At 27.2% G+C, this 21,066-nt stretch overlaps 1 protein-coding gene across 3 annotated transcripts in view; it reads right to left on the reverse strand.

Moving 5' to 3' along the window:
- Nucleotides 1-21,066, reverse strand: part of LOC113377065 (vesicle-associated membrane protein 2-like) — a 31,760-nt gene that overhangs the window by 4,153 nt on the left and 6,541 nt on the right. The gene's annotated exons all lie outside the window — the stretch shown is intronic.

Below are 21,066 nucleotides of genomic sequence, written 5' to 3' on the forward strand. Positions count from 1 at the left end.
TTGAGCGAGTGAGACGGCTATATATATGCACCGCGATTCCTGTTACATTTTAACAAATTTATATAAAAATTGTATAAAACTATTAATTCCTGTCGAACACATATTTTTGTAAAGGTATTGTTGATGATTTTGTTGGAAAAAAATAAGCACATTTAAAGCGGATTGCAATTCGTTTTCATACTACGAAAAAAATCAAAATTAAAACTTATTTTTTTGAATTTTTCTTTTTTGTATCGCAGAGCAAAAAAATCACAGATTCCGAAACAATTTTTAAATTTTTGAAAAAGTGACCTGTGGACACCCCAAAAAATTGGCAACCCCTTTGAAAAGGAGTGAAAAAATAAATTTTTTGAAAAAAAATTTTTTGTTTTATATTTAAGTAAGCGAGCAAAAAAATTGGGCATTTTCAAAATTGTCAATTTTTTCAAATTGGCAAATTTGGGAATTTTCCTATGCGTGAAAATCTATGATGGGCCAAACTTTTCCAAAAATTAATTGCATCATTCGACAGCAAAAAAATCACTGATAACGATAGTTAAGAGAAATTTTATTTTTTTTGCATTTTTAAAGGGGTCGGTGCTGACTATATATATAGTTAGCACCGAATTTGGCCCCACCCATTTATATCAAGAACGGAAAGAGCAAAAAAATTTTAGTTTGCACCAATCGACAGCAAAAAAATCGTCAAAAAATCAGGTCATATCAGTTTTGCCAATTTCCACCATCGCGGTGCCAAGTATATACACGTAATTATTTCTGATAAGCGTTTAGTAGTATGTATCTCAAAGTTCTGATATTATTCAAAAAAGTTCAAAGTTCAAATTACAAACTTGGATTTTAACTACTTAAACATTCAGGCGTTTGTAATTCAAAAAATAAGTTCACAATAATGAATTTAAGTACGTGTTATCCACAATATATTTACTAGAGCTTTTATATTAAATAAAAATATATTTCAATTTTTGCAGATTTGTGACTTGAACTTTCCCTATCAAGAGAGTGGTTTATATTTAGATAAATGACACGCCATGAAAAAAGAAACCTAATGGGAATGTAATTGATTATTTAATTAAACGCTTGTGTCTACATCGTAATTCAGCGAGGGAAAACTTTTAAGGAGATATCAGAATTTCTTTTATATTTTCGTATTTTATGGATAAAGTCACTACATCTACTAATTCGAACCAGATTATAAGAAACGTTTTAAAAAACACTTTCAATTGCAGCTAAGATTTTTTATTACAAAAATTCAAATTCATTTTAGTAGAGTGAGGTTTAAAGGTCCGCAAGTAGAAAGGTTCACCTCCGACCTCTCAAAAACAAGTAAAAGTATGAGTTTAATTTCAAGTAAATAAAAAGTTCAATAGTAAATAAAAAAGGAAATTTCGACAAAAAAAACAATTTTACGAGTGATAAATTAAATAAATAGTTATTCCAAACCTGCTGATAAATATTTCTGACAAAATACTAAATCAAGGTTATACACAGTGTTATCTCTGTAAGGCTATATAAAAACATTTGTTGAATTTAACATAAAATTAACAAAACTACTTATAAAACAATTAAATAGCGTATACTTAAAAATTATATTATGGTCAGGTAGACTAAACAACAGTGCTCACAACCAAAAAACCAACAACGAAAGAAAATACATTTGTTATAGATTTTCACACATTGCCGTTAACGACGTGACATGAATTAAGGTGGTGGCTTGTTATACATCTTTTACCCCCTACTTTCAAATATTGTTGTTAAAAATCCTAACTTTACTTGTTTTTGAGATATTGGCGGTAGACCTTTTTACCCGCGGACCTTTAAGCCCCGCTCTACTCTGCCCAGCTATTACATTTCATTAGTAACAAAAGTTTTAAGAATATATTAAAATAAAATTATCGTCAAAAATAGCGCAATTAGATCTAAATAGAATAATTCTAACTATTATAGACTATTTTCAATTGAAATTACAAATTTTATTTTTAACTCGTCAACAATGTATTTAATTTTAAACAAGTCTGTCTGAAGCAGTTAAATTTAGCCCTGAATAAATAAAATAACATTGTGCGCTACTTAATTCACCATAAAACTATAAGAAAAACTTAGTTTATTTTAAAGTGTTTTATAGTTTCACATATTTTACACCTGACATTGTGATTTCGAAAGGGTCACCAGAAAAATATCTATGTATGATCAATACACAGTGGAATTTCTGTGTAAAACAGACGCAAAAACATTACTAGAATAATATAATTCTTTTACACATCATCTGAAGGTACAAATACTCATAAAAAATCATATTTTTTATTATATTTAACAACAATCATAACTTAGCAAGTCCTAAAAGCTGTTGCGCAAATTTCTCTTTTCAATGAAGTGACTTTCATGTATGGCAACCCAAATGGTTGTCCTATGTCCTACGAATTTATTATTAAATTTTTTGCAATAAAAAATATGAAAAATATGAATCAATAATATCCAATAAAACAGTATTGATGTATGAAAAGTAAAAAGTAAAAGACTTGTAAGATAAGTGGAGCAAATTAGCTCCAATTCAGATTAAGTGTGCTATGACAAAAACAAAAAAGTGTATCTAAAATATTAATGTCGAATAAAATTATTATTAAATCATTAAATATTGGTTTTTAATTAAACCCTCCTAATTAGCGAATTTGGTCCGTATCTCCGTAACGGCTGGATCTGCCTCTGCCAAAAACTAATCAGCACATCTCCCTATCAATAGGAATCGAATGTTTTTTGAACCATTCAAATCGATTGATTCGTGCGCCCGAAAACGTGGACAAAATCAACTTCAAAATAATAATACATTTTTGAACATGTGATACTTTAAATTAAACTAAATTAGATTTTACATTATAAATCTTCAAGTTTTATCAAATTTTCAGAAAATGAACCTAATATTTCTTATCGAATCGTTCATTTTTGATAAATTATGATATATTAGATGTGAAATCCTTGTGACTCTTATGCATAATATGCTTTACTGTTATAGTAATATGGGGTAGTTTAACAATATTTCATATTAATATTATTAATATTATATTGTATCTATCCAAAGAAAAACAATTAAGTAGTACAAGTAAACGAGTCATATTTCTGTATCATTTTCCTTCAGTTCATTAAATTTCATATTCTGATCTGCGATATTAACTATATTAATATTGTATGTTATTCTGTTAGTAATATGTATATAACAATGGATAATGCACCTATTATTGTAGTATATTAATTCATATATGCAGACTCGAAGTATTATCAAGCGTTCACGTTTCGAAACATGCGATTAAATTTACGCATTTGGGAAAACATTGGGATAAAAAAACAGATTACAAAAGCCTGCTGCTTTCTTTCTTTCTCTTATAAGAAATTATATTTGCGCATTGATTATGGATTAAGTACACTAAGTTTTTAATCTAAACTTTACATTATAAGCCTTTTTGAAATTTAAAATAGTAGTAAATATGCATTTACCTTAATTCTTTAACAAATAGCAAAAATATTGGATTGTGTAGAATGTAATTTCATTTTTACACAACTTTAACTTGCTAAGGTTAAAAATTGCTAATTATAAGTCATAAGCAGTTTTATTTGTCTACCTTCAACGTGGTTGTCGATGGTTGGTATTAGGGTTTATACAAAAACCGACATTTCAGAAAACCGGTTTTCGAGTTTCAATTTTACCAAAAAACCGGTTTTAACCGGTTTTCGAATTTTATATGAAAAATAAATTTTTGCTCGAATATTCTGTAATTTATCCGCAAATTTAGTGTAATTTAGTATAGTATTTGACTGAATTTATTTATTGTTCAATTTTATAGATAGTAAACAAAATTATTTTAATTTTAATTAGTAGAACTAAAAAATAATAGTTTATCTTGATTAAATAACTTTGAAAATAATTATTCGTCATTCATGCATCATTTTCACATATAAGAATGAAAATATTTTTATGATAGAGAAAGGAAAGTTTTCGAATAAATAAAAATAATACATTTTTACATAAAAAAAATTCATTAAATAACTAAAAATAAAAATATATTAGATACATGTTCATACATACTTTTTAATATAAATTTTAATTTTAAAAACAATTAAGCTAAACTTTTATTTATGTTCCGAGCAATTTTAATTAAATAATTTTAAACATTCTAATTGTTTTTTGTTTAATAAAATATGATTTACGTGTCCTTTGTTTACTCACAAAATTTCCTGAAATAGAAAATACTCGAGACCAAATTATGCTTAATTGTTTTTAAAGCCTAATATAATAATTCTAAGTTTTTTGTTCTTTAATTTGTGCCTTCTATGGTTTAAAACTCTTTTTTTAAGTTTGAGGAGAGGAAGTTACTTCTTCAAGAAGAAGTCACACTGATTTAAATTAATATATACACTGGTATAAAAATCTAAATTATTATATACAAAACATTTCTGGGAACCATTGCAGACTGATAAGATATCAAATGCTATTTAAAAGATATGATTTCAAGAAACAAAACGCTTTCATGTATCTTTTATATTTGGCTAATTTGTCATTTTTCATTTATACAGTGAAAACCGACTTTTTTCACTAAAAAACCGGTTTTCGAATTCCATAATTTTCGCCAAAAAACCGGTTTTTAAAACCGGTTTTTGAAAACCGACAAACCCTAGTTGGTATAATATGCCCATTAAGTTCTAACATCAACAGTCCTTTATCACATCGATTAATTTATTTCTGGACTAAATGGCATTTTTAGTAAGAAAATCACGACAAAAATTGGACAATTTCTCTCTCTTATTTAAATAAATTAGAAATTGTTGCGTATTGCAATTTTTTTATTCACACACAAGCTGCATCAGCCCTCATACTATGTAATGAATATGAAACTTAAATGTGAAATTGATTGCAAAAAATACATTTATATCCTCTATCGTGAAAAGGAAATTACTTTCCAAACAATCTAATACGAGTATCTATCACTTTTTTATTCAAAGAAAATTGTGTAAAGTTTCATTTTGCAGCAAAGCAAAGTCAGATGAAAGTCAGCGTAGGAAAACTTTATACACATAGAGTACAATTTTATATTATACTGGATTTTACAGGTTTAACAAACAAACTAATTAATTGAAAATTAACAAATAATTATATATTTGATATGAACAGTCGGTGGTAAAAAGCTTAGAGTAGCTGATCCTTTTTATATAGAAATTCCTAAAAATCTTCTCAATGCGCAAATATTTTATTCGAATGGCATGCATGCAATATTTATTTATGGGGTTTATTATAGTTCATATTTTATAATTCTCATTACCACAAATATATATATATATATATATATATATATATATATACATGGTCTGTTCAAAAAGTACCCGGAATTACTAATAATTAAATTTCGCGGGTCTGGAGTGTCTGATTGTCAAAATTTTTTTTTTATTGTGTTGGTATACATGCCCCTAAAGTATGATGAAATTTTCAGCTATATTCACTGTTTACTTTGTCTGTGGTAGTCGCTAAGGTTCGACGTGTTTTTCTGAGCTCGGCGATTTTTACAATGGAAGAATTGAAAAAGTCAAAGAATTTGTATTAAATTTTGCGTAAAAAATGAAATAAAGTGTTGCAAAGTGCAAAAATTCCCAAAGTTGAAGAGACCCATGAAAGGACGGCGGTTTTCCTCGATTGAAGAAAATCGCCGAGAGTGCTCAAGGACATATCAAAAAGTGAATATCAAGGGTGCTTCGAAAATTGGAAAAAACGCTGGCATAAGTGTATTATATCTGGGGGGACTACTTTGAAGGGGACCACAATAATGTAGACGAATAAATAAATATTTTTTTGAAAAAACGAAAATTACGAAAACTTTTTGAACAGACCTCGTATATATATACATATATATATCAATTATCTTCCAAAACAATTAGTTCATTAAGCAATTATTAATGATTCACTAATAAAATGTTCCAGAATTCATTTGTATATAGTCAAAATTCTGAAGAAAATTCCAACCTGTTATAATAATCAATTTACCAAAAATATTATACATATACCATTCATATTTAACATTTTTACATTTTATAAATGAATCATTTTAAAAGTCAATAACTTGCACATGCAATAGTTTAAACATCAATCAATAGACATGCATTGATATTGAGAAGACAGTCCCAGAAAGTAAATGTAAGAGTGAATATAGTAGTTTAAGTATAAGAGTATAAAATGTGTATATATAAATATATATAATGTGTATTTATATTTAAAAAATTGCATGCATAAATATTAATTTTGAGAAGTAAAGTTGTGTAAGATTGTCAACAAAATATACTTACAGTGTGCAGGAAGAATAAAACTCAGTACTTAAATGTAAATATAACGTATATTATGCATAACTATTTTTTCTTGTTATTATTAATGAATTATATTAGTATAAATTTAGAATCTAAGAAACTTGCTAAATTTTGTATTGTGTTCTCAATTCGCAAACAAAATTTTTTATTACATTTCTTTTTCAGAAATATAAAAAACGTTAAACTTTACTTTTTCGATAATATTTTTCTGGCTAAATTATAAATGTAGTTTGTTTGTGTACGTATTTGTTTACATAAGTGACACTTTATGAACTACCTAAAGTTTTTTTTTCGCATAATTTAGTATCTAAGTAGCAGTTATGTATATATTGGATATTTATTAATTAATTAATTAATTAATTTACCCGTCCGTCTCTTATATTGTTTAACATAGTTTCAAATATTATTTAAGATTATCGAATTATCGACATAATGATATATATTAGTCCAACGTTTATTCAAATGCACTTTAAAAAATCAATTACAAAAGTTGTACACCAGCTACTTCATTATAGAAAATGATTGCTTTCCTTGAAAATTTGTATAAGCAATTAAGGAAAAATCCACATATATGACGTTAGTAGTTTAAAAAACTTTTATGGAAAATTTTCAGTGAAACTACTAGAAAACAATTCTATTTGATCTTTCTATTAGAATTATTAAGGCTTAATTATTATTAACAATAATCAGATGTCGTATCTAGTCAGCCAAAATTATTATATCACATTTCGATAATAGTAATATAATATATTTTATATATTTTATGGAAAAGTTTATCCAATAAGTATAGGTTTGCAAATATTCGAAATTCCGAAACAAGTTCAAATTTTTCAACCACATTTCGCTTTCTTTAAAATATATTAGTATTAACTAATATATTTTAAAGAATAAATAATGCACACATGTTCATAGGATATTTGCACCATAATATATATTGTCCCATAATAAACTTATCCCATAAATAGAGGTTTATCTTCCTAAATTTTTTAATATAGAATTTTGAAATTCTGGTACATTCATGTGTGAACTTTATAAAGTTTTGTTTTCAACCATTTTTAGGTCACAATTGACTTTCTTTATTAATATATTAGCACTAACTCGAGTATTCAGTAGTTTTAATAATGCATACAAGTTTACAGATTAAGCTACATCATTTTTTTTTATAAAATGCTTTAAAATTCTGAATCATTAATCTCGGCATTCCAAACATTTCAGACTTCTCTCTCCTTTTTTTAAATATAACAATTATTTTATCTACTTGAATAAACTCAACCATTCCAGATCTATATTAGTCAATTGTTAAATTGGCCCTACAGTTAAAAATATAAATTGGGGCTTAAACAGAAGGACGAACAAATTTCTTCGAGTACAAGAAAGCGACAATAATAAATACTCGTTTAAGCAGAAGCAAAAAGTGAAGCTGTACAAAAAATCTAATTATAAAACTCAAAAATCTGTAAGTCTTAACTTTCCGAAAAAAAATTTATTTCTCGACTTTTAAATTGTTTTGAATCGTTTGACGCCAAAACTGGAAAACGTACGTGTGTGTAATGCCCAAAATTTCATCTTTTCTCGGCGTTTTTCTCCTCAGAACTGCTGCACCAATTTCAAAACTTTAAAAGCCATTTAATGAAACTATATAAAGGATTCAAACCGGCCAAGTCATTTCTTTATAAATAGCAAAAAAGTGCAAAATTTTTCATATACGATAAAGCAAAGAAACCTGAATCGATTTTGAAAAATAAAAATTCATATCATTTGAGAATCAAATAGTTTATTAGAATTTTTCGGATCGTTTTCGCCTAATTAATTGTTGATAATTTTATTTGACTATTTTAATGAAACTTTGTATGATGATCGAGTGGTTTTCGCATCGTATGGTTTTAACGAACATCCCAAAATATTTTGGACATCATAAAATATTACTACAAGAAACAACATTCCTTTCCCTTCCTAAGAATAATTCCATTCAAAAGACATAAGCACCATAAAATATTACTGCAAAAAGTTCAATTATAAAAATTCATTAAACTTTGGAATAATGGGTCGCGCGTTTGAAACAGTGTGTAATATTCATTCTTAAGGAAAATGTGAACTTTATTTCTAAAATAAACAGTTAAAAATTATAAGAGATTGTATTAGATAGGTGGATTATTCCATATATCGGAAAGTTCATGAAACTTGCCTCAAAGTAAAATGCCCATTACACATAGTTTCACTATGTTATCTGCGCGAGCGAGAATTATGATTAGAAAAATGATTAGTACCAGAACATAATATCTATATGGAGGTAAATAATCGTTGCTGTGTAACACACCTCCCTATAATAACATCCTACGTCGTCGTGACGTCATTTCGAGATATTTTTGTCATCTGACTCAAAGTATAATATGTAGCAATTCCATGGCAACATATGAACTTAAGAGATCAGAAAATGCGCAAAAGATACTGATGCTCTACGTTCCTTAGTACAAACACACTATCATATTACGTTGTACGGAAAATAATTTCCTTCTCGAGAATTCAACAGTTGTGTATTTTTAGATACAACTCTGCTTAAATCTCATTATCAGTCTATATTTTGAGAACACGTTTTGTGAAAAAATATCCAACAGAATTTTTTGTCGATGCCCTTTTAAGTATGCAGAATAGTAATTGGCAATTTTGTCATACATATGTGGGTGCCAACGTCTCCCACACTCAACACATGCACCTCAATCAAATTTAGAAAATATCTCAAAGTTAGAAAACATTTAAATCGAAAGCAAACAATGTATTTTAAATAATAGAATATAATTACATACAAAACTTTGAAGGAATTGCGCTCTATCTAAAAAACAATATTAAGAGCTAAAAATTTCAGAGAATTCTTTTTATCAATTTGGAACCATTTGAGCCGAAAATGTCCATATTAAGGACCACTCTAATATATATTCAATGTATTGACTCCAAACAAAGCATCACCAAGAAATTAATACAATCAGTTCAAAATTACCAATATCAACTTGATCTGTATGTGTTATTTGTCCTCGCTTGATAAAATTGATATTTAAATTGATATTGATAAAAATATGTTTTTTCATTTTTCTCTAAAGAATGCTGCTTCAAACTGAATAAATAAATAAGCAAACAAGTTTCCTTAACTTATGTATATTGGAAACAAAATTAAATAAACAGAATATTGTAGACGTTTAAAAATAAACTGATTCAGTTTATTTTCAGTTTAACTGAAAACAATTTATGTAAAATATTGTTTGCTATAGATGCATCCTAAATATGTTTGTGTTGAATTCAAAAATACAAGATTTAATTTACGATAAAGCACTCTTATAAACCGCGCACACCTGTTCGTCTGCAAACAAGGCTTGAAAACTCTTCCACGCATAAACTTGGTAAAATTAATACATTTATTAACCAATTTTATTCCCGTTTTTAATGGACTTGTTTTATTTATTATTCAAATATTCAAAGCATATAAAAGCATATATAAGCTCAATGGGTGTTCCATGGCGTAACAAACTCGTGTGGACGGGGTCGTAAGTTCGAACCCCGCTCTGGACAACCTTACATCGTGCACCAGCGATGTCCGTTTTTACTTGAAAATATATATCAAAAATATGTTTCCAATTGAAAATAGGCCATTGGGCACTTCGGTGTGAAATGGCAATGCAAAATCGATCACACTGTTCTTCCCTCAATCGAGTCGGAGTTTAACTCAACTCACGGACTTGACGTAAGGCAGTTCTACTATTATTTATTATATGCTCAATAAGCATATAGAAGAACGAAGGCACAAAACTTCGAACTCCTTACGATATGATGAAAATATTTTGCATATCCATTTTGAATACATCACTATTGAATCCTTTACACTAAGAATTCATCTCGTAAACGACAGCTCATTTATTCATAAGGTCGCCCAAAGAAATTAAAATTCAACATTATTCTGCCAACTGGGTGTATGTTATGTTCAATGACAACATTAATGATCATGGGTGGGACGTTTAGATCGTTTATGCTAACATACAAGCAAAGAATAGAAACAGATACAAAGTTCTATTTTCTCAATTTTGAATCGAATAGAACAGTAAATTATACCGATTATACCGTAAAAATAGATTGAAAGTTCTATATTTTCTATGTAAATGCAAATTATTAAAATAATTTTTACATGAAAATAAAAAATGCAGCATGTATTACAAAAAGATTCTTAAATAACACAAGCTATTACATAGCCATTTTTGTACTCAAAGGGTTGTTTAGGTCTCCACATTTTTGTTCACTATCTAAAAAAGGATAATAAGAAAAAGATAGTAAAATGTAGTGTAGTAAACTTCAACTTTCCAGATAAAAACTAGTAGTCTTTTGTAAAACATTCAATTTTATGTCAACAGAAAAAGACGTAGCAACCCATTCAACAAGTAGCACCATTTGTATGTGTTCAGGGAGCAATCTTTAGACTCTCTTCCTGACGTGTAATAAGGAAAAATGATAAAATATAAATGAAGTTAATGAAAAGATGTAAACTTTAGGGAATAACTATATTTTTATAAAAATTTCCAAATCTATTATATAAGAGTCTACTATAAAGACGCACACGACACACCCAATGAGCTTTTTACTAGCAAACTTTGTTTATACAAAGCAAACTTTGTATATTAATTGTTAAAAAAATGAGTACATAGAAAAAATCATATTATGGAAATCAATTCGTAAAATCAAAAATTATATTATGGAAATCAATTCGTTATTAAAATAAAAACGTTCAGAATGATTGCATTTACATACTTTTTACATCATTAATAGTTATGTAACATGCATTTTACATTATAATTCAATTTTTTACATAAAGCCGAATAAATGAATAATTTGTTGCCGAAAATGAAATATATACAAATAAGCAATAAAATGCTTAAAAGCTTAAGCGATATTCTTGGAAAATAGCATATTTAGAAAACGAATCAGGAGAATTTAGGTGAAGTCTATTTAGGTTTCATTTAAATAATTTATGTAAGAAATATAAAATTGTTTAACAATATTGCATTAAAAATTATCTGCAAAAAGTATTATATTTTTAATTGATAATAAAAGTAAAATTACGGTATGTACCAGTTCATATAGAACGGTTTTGCTTGACCCAGAACTGCTACCCAAAGCAAGCAAGTCCGACTATAATCATTGAATAACTAATTATTTATTTTGTGTTAATTTGATTTTTATGTATATTCATCTGAAGGCGCTATATAATTAAGGCTTTATAAAAAAAAGATCCACTAATCATCATCAAAAATTAAAAAATCGCCCCATTTCCACTCGTTGCTACGCTGCTCCTTACTCCAGAAATAAGAAGGATAAAAAAATATGGGCAATTAACTTGTTTCAGTAAAATTGTATCTAATAGTAAATACCCTATCTATAATTATATTTAATTATGGTCAATCAAAATAACTCATGGAATGTAACTAATGTTTTGATTGTTATTAATAAAAGATATAAAAAAATATATTCACACATTTCTGTCACAAAATGCTGTATAAACACTTTTCTATCAAATATAAATATAATAAAAAATAAAACGCGATGAAAATAAATAATAAAAACTAATTTCTCGTGTATATTATGGTACGCAATATTATATAATAAAATAAGCGACCATGGAACTTTAATAATGCATACAGAATAGCTCATAGAAGTTCTATGAAGTGCAACCTTGAATAAATATTTTCTGAGCTAATAAAATACTTCCAGTTTGTGAAATGATATGGAATATGCAATTTCATCAAAGTGTACAAAAAATATTGAACATAATAATATTTGTATCAAAGAAGCTTAATATGTACCACAAGGCCAAGGATACATAAAAATTGGTCATTAAAAGCATCTCAAACAACAATACAAGAACGTTCTATGGAAAGCCTATGAAATGTAACCTTCAAGTCATTTTCAATGTTAATAAATAAGAAAAAAATATCTGAAATAAAATAAGCACATTGCGTTTCGTCCTGACGACAAAAGCGCCACCTTAGTGCGCGCGTTGTGGATCATATTTTTCATCCACGATGGGTTTGGCGCGTTCAATAACGAAGAAAGACCGCCCACGTCAGATAGGAAAGGTTATGCGTTCTAGACGAAGGGCTAGGAATCGAAATATACTAGAGATGAGGAAAATTGTTACTTTTAAATTATTACTCTTACCCTTGATAATTATCTTCCCGTAGGGTAAGTTATAGTAATCGCAAAAAAATCAAAAATGAAAATTTTTGCATGTCTTTACGTTTCAAGGTTTCTGAACATTTTGGCATACTTTAGAAAAAATGGATGTATGTGTGTGTGCGTGCGGATACAAATTTTTGTCGACAATTTGGAGAACGCGGATCAACCGATTGGAATAATGTAACTAGTGGGATGCATGGCATCGTGCCTTAAGGCAAATTGTTGGAACTTTCCGTACAAAAATTTTTTTTTTTTAATACATTAACATTTTTTTAAATTTTACTTTGAAAAAAAATAGATTTATGAGAAACTAAATTTTTGACAAAAATTTACTTTTTTAGAAAAAAACTTTTAAAAAAAACGTTTCTTTTATTTTTAAATCTTTTGGAAATTGTGAACTTTTTTTCAAAGCAATCGTACTGCTTTAACTGTACAGAGACGAAATATGGAAGCGTGTAAGCGCCGCGTCGCAGTCTATTGGATAAACATTGGTACGGAACCCATAGAAATGTGAACAAAATTATACTTCTATTATTCAAATCTCAATAAAATATCTAAAAATTTGAAGTGCATCATTTTTCACCGCCAAATGGCATTATTTTTTTACTTTTTTATTGGATTTCCGAAACCGCTAGACCTGCCTTCCCAAAAATTTAAATGAAAATCAAATCAATCAATCAATACAAGTAAAATGTGATATGATTCATTCAAATTGGACGCTCAGTTCTCTCAAAAACTGTATTACCATTTTTGGCAATTTTTCTACTTATACCTTCAAAACGGCTAGATCTGCCTTTGCCAAAAACTAATCAGCACGTCTCTCTATCAATACAAATCGAATGTTTTCTGAATTATACAAATCACTTGATCCGTGATCCCGAAATCGTCGACAAAAATTTATATCCAAACACAGGCACACACATACATCTATTATGCCAAAATATTCAGATACCTTTGAAACGTAAAGATATGTAAAAATTTTCATTTTCTATTTTTGCGATTACTATAACTTACCTACGGGAAGTAATTAAATTATTACTACCAGCAAATAACTTTGGAGTTAAAACATTAGCGAAGTTGGTTCAATGTTTAAGAGAGTATTCTGGTCTAGAAGCATGAATTTTATGCGTTTTTTGAAAGTCCTTAAAAAAACAATATCTTTACTATATTTTACAAGTTATAAACGAATGTTTTGAGAATATAAAAAATAGTCAAAGTTTTAATTACAGGGCGGTCTCAAAAAATTGGCACATAACCATGCACATGATTTTAGACTTCCAAATAATCCGAAGAAAAAAATATTGATATTATTAATCTACAACAATGTCGCAATCGTATGAACCACGGTCCAGTCAAAAAAAAATTCACAACTTTTTTTATATTCTCGCATTCTTAGAAAATAGTGAATATCGGAATTTGGGGATAAGGTAGTTCATACTAAAGAGAAGTCTATAAAGAAAACTCTGTAAAAATGTCAATTAAATTGGTCCAGTAGAAATTGAGAAATCGTGGGTATCGTTCTCGTATCGCAAAAAACAATTTCGAGAAAAACGCGTTTAAAGAAGGAAGCAGAGGTGGATTATCGTGATCAAACAGCTATATCTCCGAAAATAATTTAAATTATGAAATTTCCTCTTGTACACATATCCTTGAACAGTTAAACTATGAAATGCGTTTTTTTTTAATTCTAGACTAGAATACGCCCTTAAGACAAGTCGTTGGAGCGTCAAGTTGTTCAGCAAATCGCTTTACCGTTCAGTAAAGTTTTAAAGCTGAACACGAGGACAATAAAACAAAACTTTAAAATGTTTATTTTGCAAATGTTTAAACGACTCATTCATTTTACTTAACAAGATTGTTCACCAAAAAATTGCGATCAATAGACAGATTTACTGGATACACCAATATCAATTCTACCCGCCTTTTCGAAATTGTTCCCCAAAAAAATTGCCATGAACACCAATGATGAAGTCGAAAAGCATCTAGGAAATTTGAATTTAGAATATAAAAGCTGTCCAATTTTTGAGTGAATCAAATAATAGTTACATTCCTTATTATAGAGTGTTACGATCGTAATTCCGGAAGTTTTTAAGGTGAACACCTAAACAGTGTATCAAAACTTTATTTTATTTTATTTCAAAATCAAATGTATTCGTCATATTCGTCCACTACCTTTTTTTTCAAAATTCTTTCCCAAGTCTGTTTACAATTGATAGACAGATTTGCAGGATTGTATGCACCAATATAAAATCTTTTTCAATTCATATCTCAAATACAGTATAATGAACTAGAAAAATAGCTTAGGATTTTCGAACATTCAGACTTTAGAATACAGTAGCTGGAAAATCTTTTTGAAGAATGAATAATAGAAACATTTTATAAATTCTGGATAGAAAGCCTTAAGAAGAAATTAAGTTTGCAAAGTGTCACATTATTAATTATTAATCGTAAAGATAAAGTGCTGTAAAAAGTACGAATTTCAAAAAAGCTTGTGGTGCATCTGAAATTTTAATCCAACTACATATATTTAAAAACTCATGGAATATTATATATATATATATATATATATATATATATATATTTATATTTATATATATTTATATTTATATATATTTATATATAGATGTATGTGTGTCATTCTATAATTAGTATATCAATAATTGTTGATTATATAAGTATCTACTACATAAACGCTTCACTATCAAACACGCATATAAAAAATAATGTCGAAGTCTGAAGATCAACTTTTAAAAAAAATTTCAATGTTAATAAAGTAAATACAAATTTTCATGTACATTATAATGAATAATTAAATAAAATAAAAACGTACATGAAACTTTGCTGACTAGATACAATATAAAGCCTTGAAGCGTAATCAAAAGTTGCCTGTTAAGAGTAAATTTCGCAGATTATAATATGTACTTAAATCTTTCACAATATTTATCATAAAAAAACGTAGCTCATTTTACTTTAAATATTTAACTTACATCATAATTCTGTAAATACTTAAAAAAAAACCGTATTAGCATAATATCAGTTAACTACTTATAGCTTTGCAAGTAATAGAAGAACAACGCTTATAAGTTCTAATTTTCACCAAGTATGTTTTATCATAACTATATAAAATTTTATGTCATCAATTGTGTTTATCAAGTATACCATTATGTAAAATTATAGCCAATAGATTTTCATAATAATACGCTTTTCCTAAAATGAACTTGTGACGAACATATTAAATTAAGAGAATTATAGAACGATTAATACGTATATAATTCAAGTATATGTGGATTACTACTTCTAAAGAATTAGATCCGAAAAATTATACTATATTTTTAACGTGTTTTTAAATACAGTCGTCGTTAATTATAATTTTACTTTATAATTTATTTTTATATTATAATATTATGGATTAATTTTATTAGTGTTTTATAATATAAAATGCTTATACTCCAAATTTTCACCGATGCTATTTAAATGTGTATTCCGAATTCAGTAACCACATACTTTTAAGTAAAAATTTTGTTAATAAGATGCATGCAAAAAATTCTTTTGTATAAAAATATATGCTATACCACATAAATAAAACTTCAAAAAACTGTGCATGTAAGGTAAAATGTAAAAATATGTGTATAAAGGTGAGAATAATATAAAAAATACTGGGACATGCTTCAGAAGAGAAAGAAAGACAGATCGACAGATACTGCAATAATTCAGATAAATACTGAAAGACAACTTATTGCTACTGGTAATGTATGAGTTATGAAATACAGAAGGAATTTGTCTTTAGGGAATGGTAATAGATTCACTATATTGTGTATGAGACACCATATAAATATTCAGAACGACATTGAACACTTATTCATCTCAATACCACATCGCATATTTGAATAAAAGTATTATTTTATTTATATGCAATGGTATGTTCAATGACGTATCAAATTATTATTCAGCTATTTTGGGTATAAGAATAACAATTTATATAAACACAAATAAACATACGAATCGAACAATAAATCGAATAAAAGTTTTCTTGTATCATATCAAATAACAAGTCAGTAGATATTAATAACTGGCTGAAACAGAAATTTCCTTTTATACAACATATCCGATTCGTATGTTACCACAAGAAGATAGATAATACTATTTGACTAATGACACTGAAAATAGGAGATCTCGTGAACGAATTAGAAATTTGAGATTTGCATCGTAAGTCCTTCATGAGTCAAGGATATTTTACAAATAATTACACAAACGTCCTTCATATGAAAACCAATCTGATCCTTATATGTAGATTTGTATACGTGTTTACATATTTAGATTGAAAAATGCGACGCAATTTGTCTGTCAAGAATGATCATAGACCGGGGTTGTTGTTGACCTATAAAATTCATTTTATTTATTTCAATGTTTCTCATAAAGAACTTCAATAGTACAGAATGGTAATAAAAATTACAAAGTGCAGATATCAACGATTTTCTTGGAAAATCGTAATGCAGTATTGGAAATGTATTTGAAAATGCTTTATGCTTATATTAATCAGTGAAATTTTATTTTGTTGCTTCTTCTAAAAATTATTTTGCTTATAAGTTAGTTGTCAGATATCAAAAATTAATGGTTTATGTGCTGTAAGGTTGTTTTTATATATATTTATAGAAGCAAATATGATTTTTATATAATTATACGTTGAATAGAACTTGAATCTTAAAAGAGACTATGAAGAAAAGAATTTTTAGAAGAAGCAGTAATAGTAAATTTATATTATATGGTTCAGAAGGTAGTTATCAGATATAAAAGATTAATGATTTATGTGCTGTAAGATTGTTTTCATATATATTTATAGAAGCAAATATAATTTGCTTATAATGCTTTTTGAAGTACTAATTCTAATCGATATTATGATATAATTATATTAAAATAATCTTTGGATTAAATATTTAAAGATTTCGTTATAAAACATGAAATACAGTGACTTTATTTTATAATGTCTTACGTTAGTATAGAATAAAATATATACATTTTATAAAATATATATTTTTTTATATTACTAATAACTTTACTCTAAATTATACTATTTTTAATGTAACTATCAAACGTTAAAAACGCAGAAAATTGTAAATTAGTTTATATAAAAACGATTTTAAAAAATCCAAAAAACGGTGCAATTACTAGTTTTAATGATCAGTAATTTTTTATGTTTTCGCTTCTTCTATAAATTATTTTGCTTATATGCTTTTTGAAGTTTGAATTCTATTCAACATTTTGAAATAATTATATAAATTATATAAAATTCTGATAAAAATAAATCCTTAAATATTTAATAATTTTATTCTAAAATATAAATAAATATATTTTAATAATATATGAAAATTATTTTTAGAAATTCCAAACAATGCAATAAATAATTTTAATAATTGCACAGATCAGTTAATTTTCCTATTACTGCTACTTATAAAAATTCTTTTGCTCATTTAAAATTCGAATTCATATTCAATGTCTTAAAATAATTCTATGAAAATCATCTTTGCTTCTATAAATATATATAAAAACAATCGTACAGCACATAAATCATTAATTTTTGATATCTGATAACTAACTTCTGAACCATATAAAATTGAATCCATAAAGCATGTAATGCATCAAAATCTACAATTAGAATTTAAATGCAGCAAAGTAAATTAATTAGAAGTTTGAAACTATTTGAGCATTAATTCTGAATTGCATTAGCAAAGAAAATGTACGGATTCGGTGAGTTCTAACGCAATTATACTCTAGCTTATGTCTTTATCATAAATGCTAATGAAATTATAAGGTGAGTTAAAAGCTTTCACGATGCAAGCTTTTGTCATCATACTTCTGAATACAAATACATACACAAATATATATTATACATAATATATATGTATTATGTATGTATGTATAATGTTCAGGAATTAATTAGTAAATAGACTTTGGTAAATGCTGATGGGTTAAATTGTGAAACAAATAGCCCCTACCGAACTACCGATTATGTTGCCATAGAAAATGGGTTTTTTATTTCGATTTATTATATTGTCCATTAATTTTGGCATCGAAAACGCATGTTCAAGGACCATTAATTGAAATATTGCCAAAATTAAATAACTCCTCTTAGATAAAATTGTATCTAAGTGTACAGATGTTGCAAACTAACGGCATAATTGCTTTTTGAACTACTAAATAAGAAAAAAAGAAAGTATGTCCTAATTTTGCTATATGATTCTTTGAATATTTCTTTCAGTTGCTAACTAATGGCATTAATCATTTTTAATATCTTCATTTTAAAATGTTTATTTTTTCTAATATTTCAAGGATAAAGCACCAACTGCAAGATCACTTTACTTTTTTAGCTGTGTTATGTTTTATTTAGCCTACTCGTATATAAGTTAATTAAAAATTATTTGGATCCTAAAATAAATTCGAAGTATGTATGTATGAGAAAAGGGTCAATAATTAATTGCACGAATAGAAGATAAATGCAACCGAATCTATTGAGGGAAAAAATAAATTATGTCCTAATTTTTTCTGTAATTTTTTTAGCTGATGGAGTTCGAGAGTTCAATTCACTTTTCTAACTCTTCTATGTATATGTTAATTTGTCTACTGTTATTTAGTTAACGACAAAATATTGGAAACATTATGCATTTCATAAATTACTTTGCATTTTAAAATAAATTTTAAGTATGTAAATATAATAAAAAAAACATTAATTATTAGCACAAGTAAAAACAGGTGCGAAAAAATCTCAATCAATCGAGGAAAAAACTAGCTGTAAGTGGAATTCTGTCTTAAGGCAATTAAGGCATCGTGCCTTAAGGCAAATTGCTGGAACTTCCCGTACCAAAAATTATTATTTTTTTAACATTTTTGAAAAAATTTTACTTCAAAAAAATAAGATTTTTGAGAAACTATAAATTGGACAAAAAATTACTTTTTTTTGAAAAAAAATTTTTTTTGAAAAAAAAAAAAAATTTTAATTTTTTTTTTTGAAAAAAAAATTTTTTTTTATTTATTTTGACATATTGTGGAAGATCTGAACTTTCTTTTCAAAGCAATCGTACTGCTTTAACTGCATAAAGACGAAATATCAAACCGCGTAAGCGCCGCGTCGACGTCTAACGCGTCAACATTGGTACGGAACCCATAGGAATGTAAACCAAAATTATACTTATTGTTAAAATCTCTATAAAATATCTGATAATTTGATGTGCATATGTCTAATAATCATTTTTGACCGCCAAATGGCTCATTTTTTTACTTTTTCCTCCATATCTCCGAAACCGCTAGACCTACCTTCATGAAAATTTTATCGATTCTTCATCTTGTCAATACAAGTAAAATGTTTTTTGAATTATTCAAATCGGACGCTGCGTTCTCTTAAAAACTGAGTTACCGTTTTCGGCACTTTTTGCCCCGTATCTTTGGAACGGCTAGACCTGCCTTCGCCAAAAACTAATCAGCACGTCTCCTTATCAATACGAATCGAATGTTTTTTGAATTATTCAAATCGGTTGATCCGTGTTCCCGAAATCGTCGACGAAAATTTGTATCCGCACATACATACACACACATACATACATACACACACACATACACACACACACACACACACACACACACATACATCCATTTTTTCTAAGGTATGCCAAAATGTTCAGAAACCTCTGAAACGTAAAGATATATAAAAATTTTCATTTTTGATTTTTTTGCGATTACTATAACTTGCCCTACGGGAAGTTAATAATCTATCCTAATTATTTTCTGTGATTTTTTGAGGTTGATGGAGCAACAAGAGTCTCTACTTTTCTAACTGTTTTATGTATATTTATTATTTTCTTTGCTCGTATATTGAATAATTAAAGATATTGGAATTATTATGTACTGTACAAATTACTATGCATGTTCAAATAAATTGAAGTACGTATCAAGACAAATTTATAAATAATTTATTGCATGAGTAACATAGTGACTGCAAATAAATCTCAATAAATGGAGAGATCATAATTGGAAACTTCATGAAGATAAAAAATACTACTTATATAACTATTACTGAAAAATACTACTAATATGAATATTACAAATATTAAAAGCTTTGATTTATGAAATAGAAAAGATTCAAAAAGGCACTTGTGAAAATAACCAAACCAGTGTTTTTACAAATTTCATTTATTGCCCTGCAATTTAATATTAATCACAGTAGATAGATGTTAGAGTAGTTACTAAAGAACGAAGAACAAGACATCAACGTATTTATTACGAAGTTAGAATTTGTTATAATTTATCTAAATTAATTAGCATAGATTCAAAATAACGACATTGTATACATTTGTCCAATTTATCGAATTTCAAAGCTCGCAGTCGGTTAAAGCTTAATACTGTTAAGTTATGTAAGAATGATTAAAACGACTTAATTGAAATTAATTTCTGCACATAATTAAATTTATAATAGGTATGATCGTTAAGAGTATTGATACATGTGTGTAATCATGGTTTAATTAA

This window comes from Ctenocephalides felis, unplaced genomic scaffold (genome assembly GCF_003426905.1).
Source record: "Ctenocephalides felis isolate EL2017-DRISC unplaced genomic scaffold, ASM342690v1 CF-g0.4_SCAFFOLD_01886, whole genome shotgun sequence".
NCBI lineage: Eukaryota > Metazoa > Arthropoda > Insecta > Siphonaptera > Pulicidae > Ctenocephalides > Ctenocephalides felis.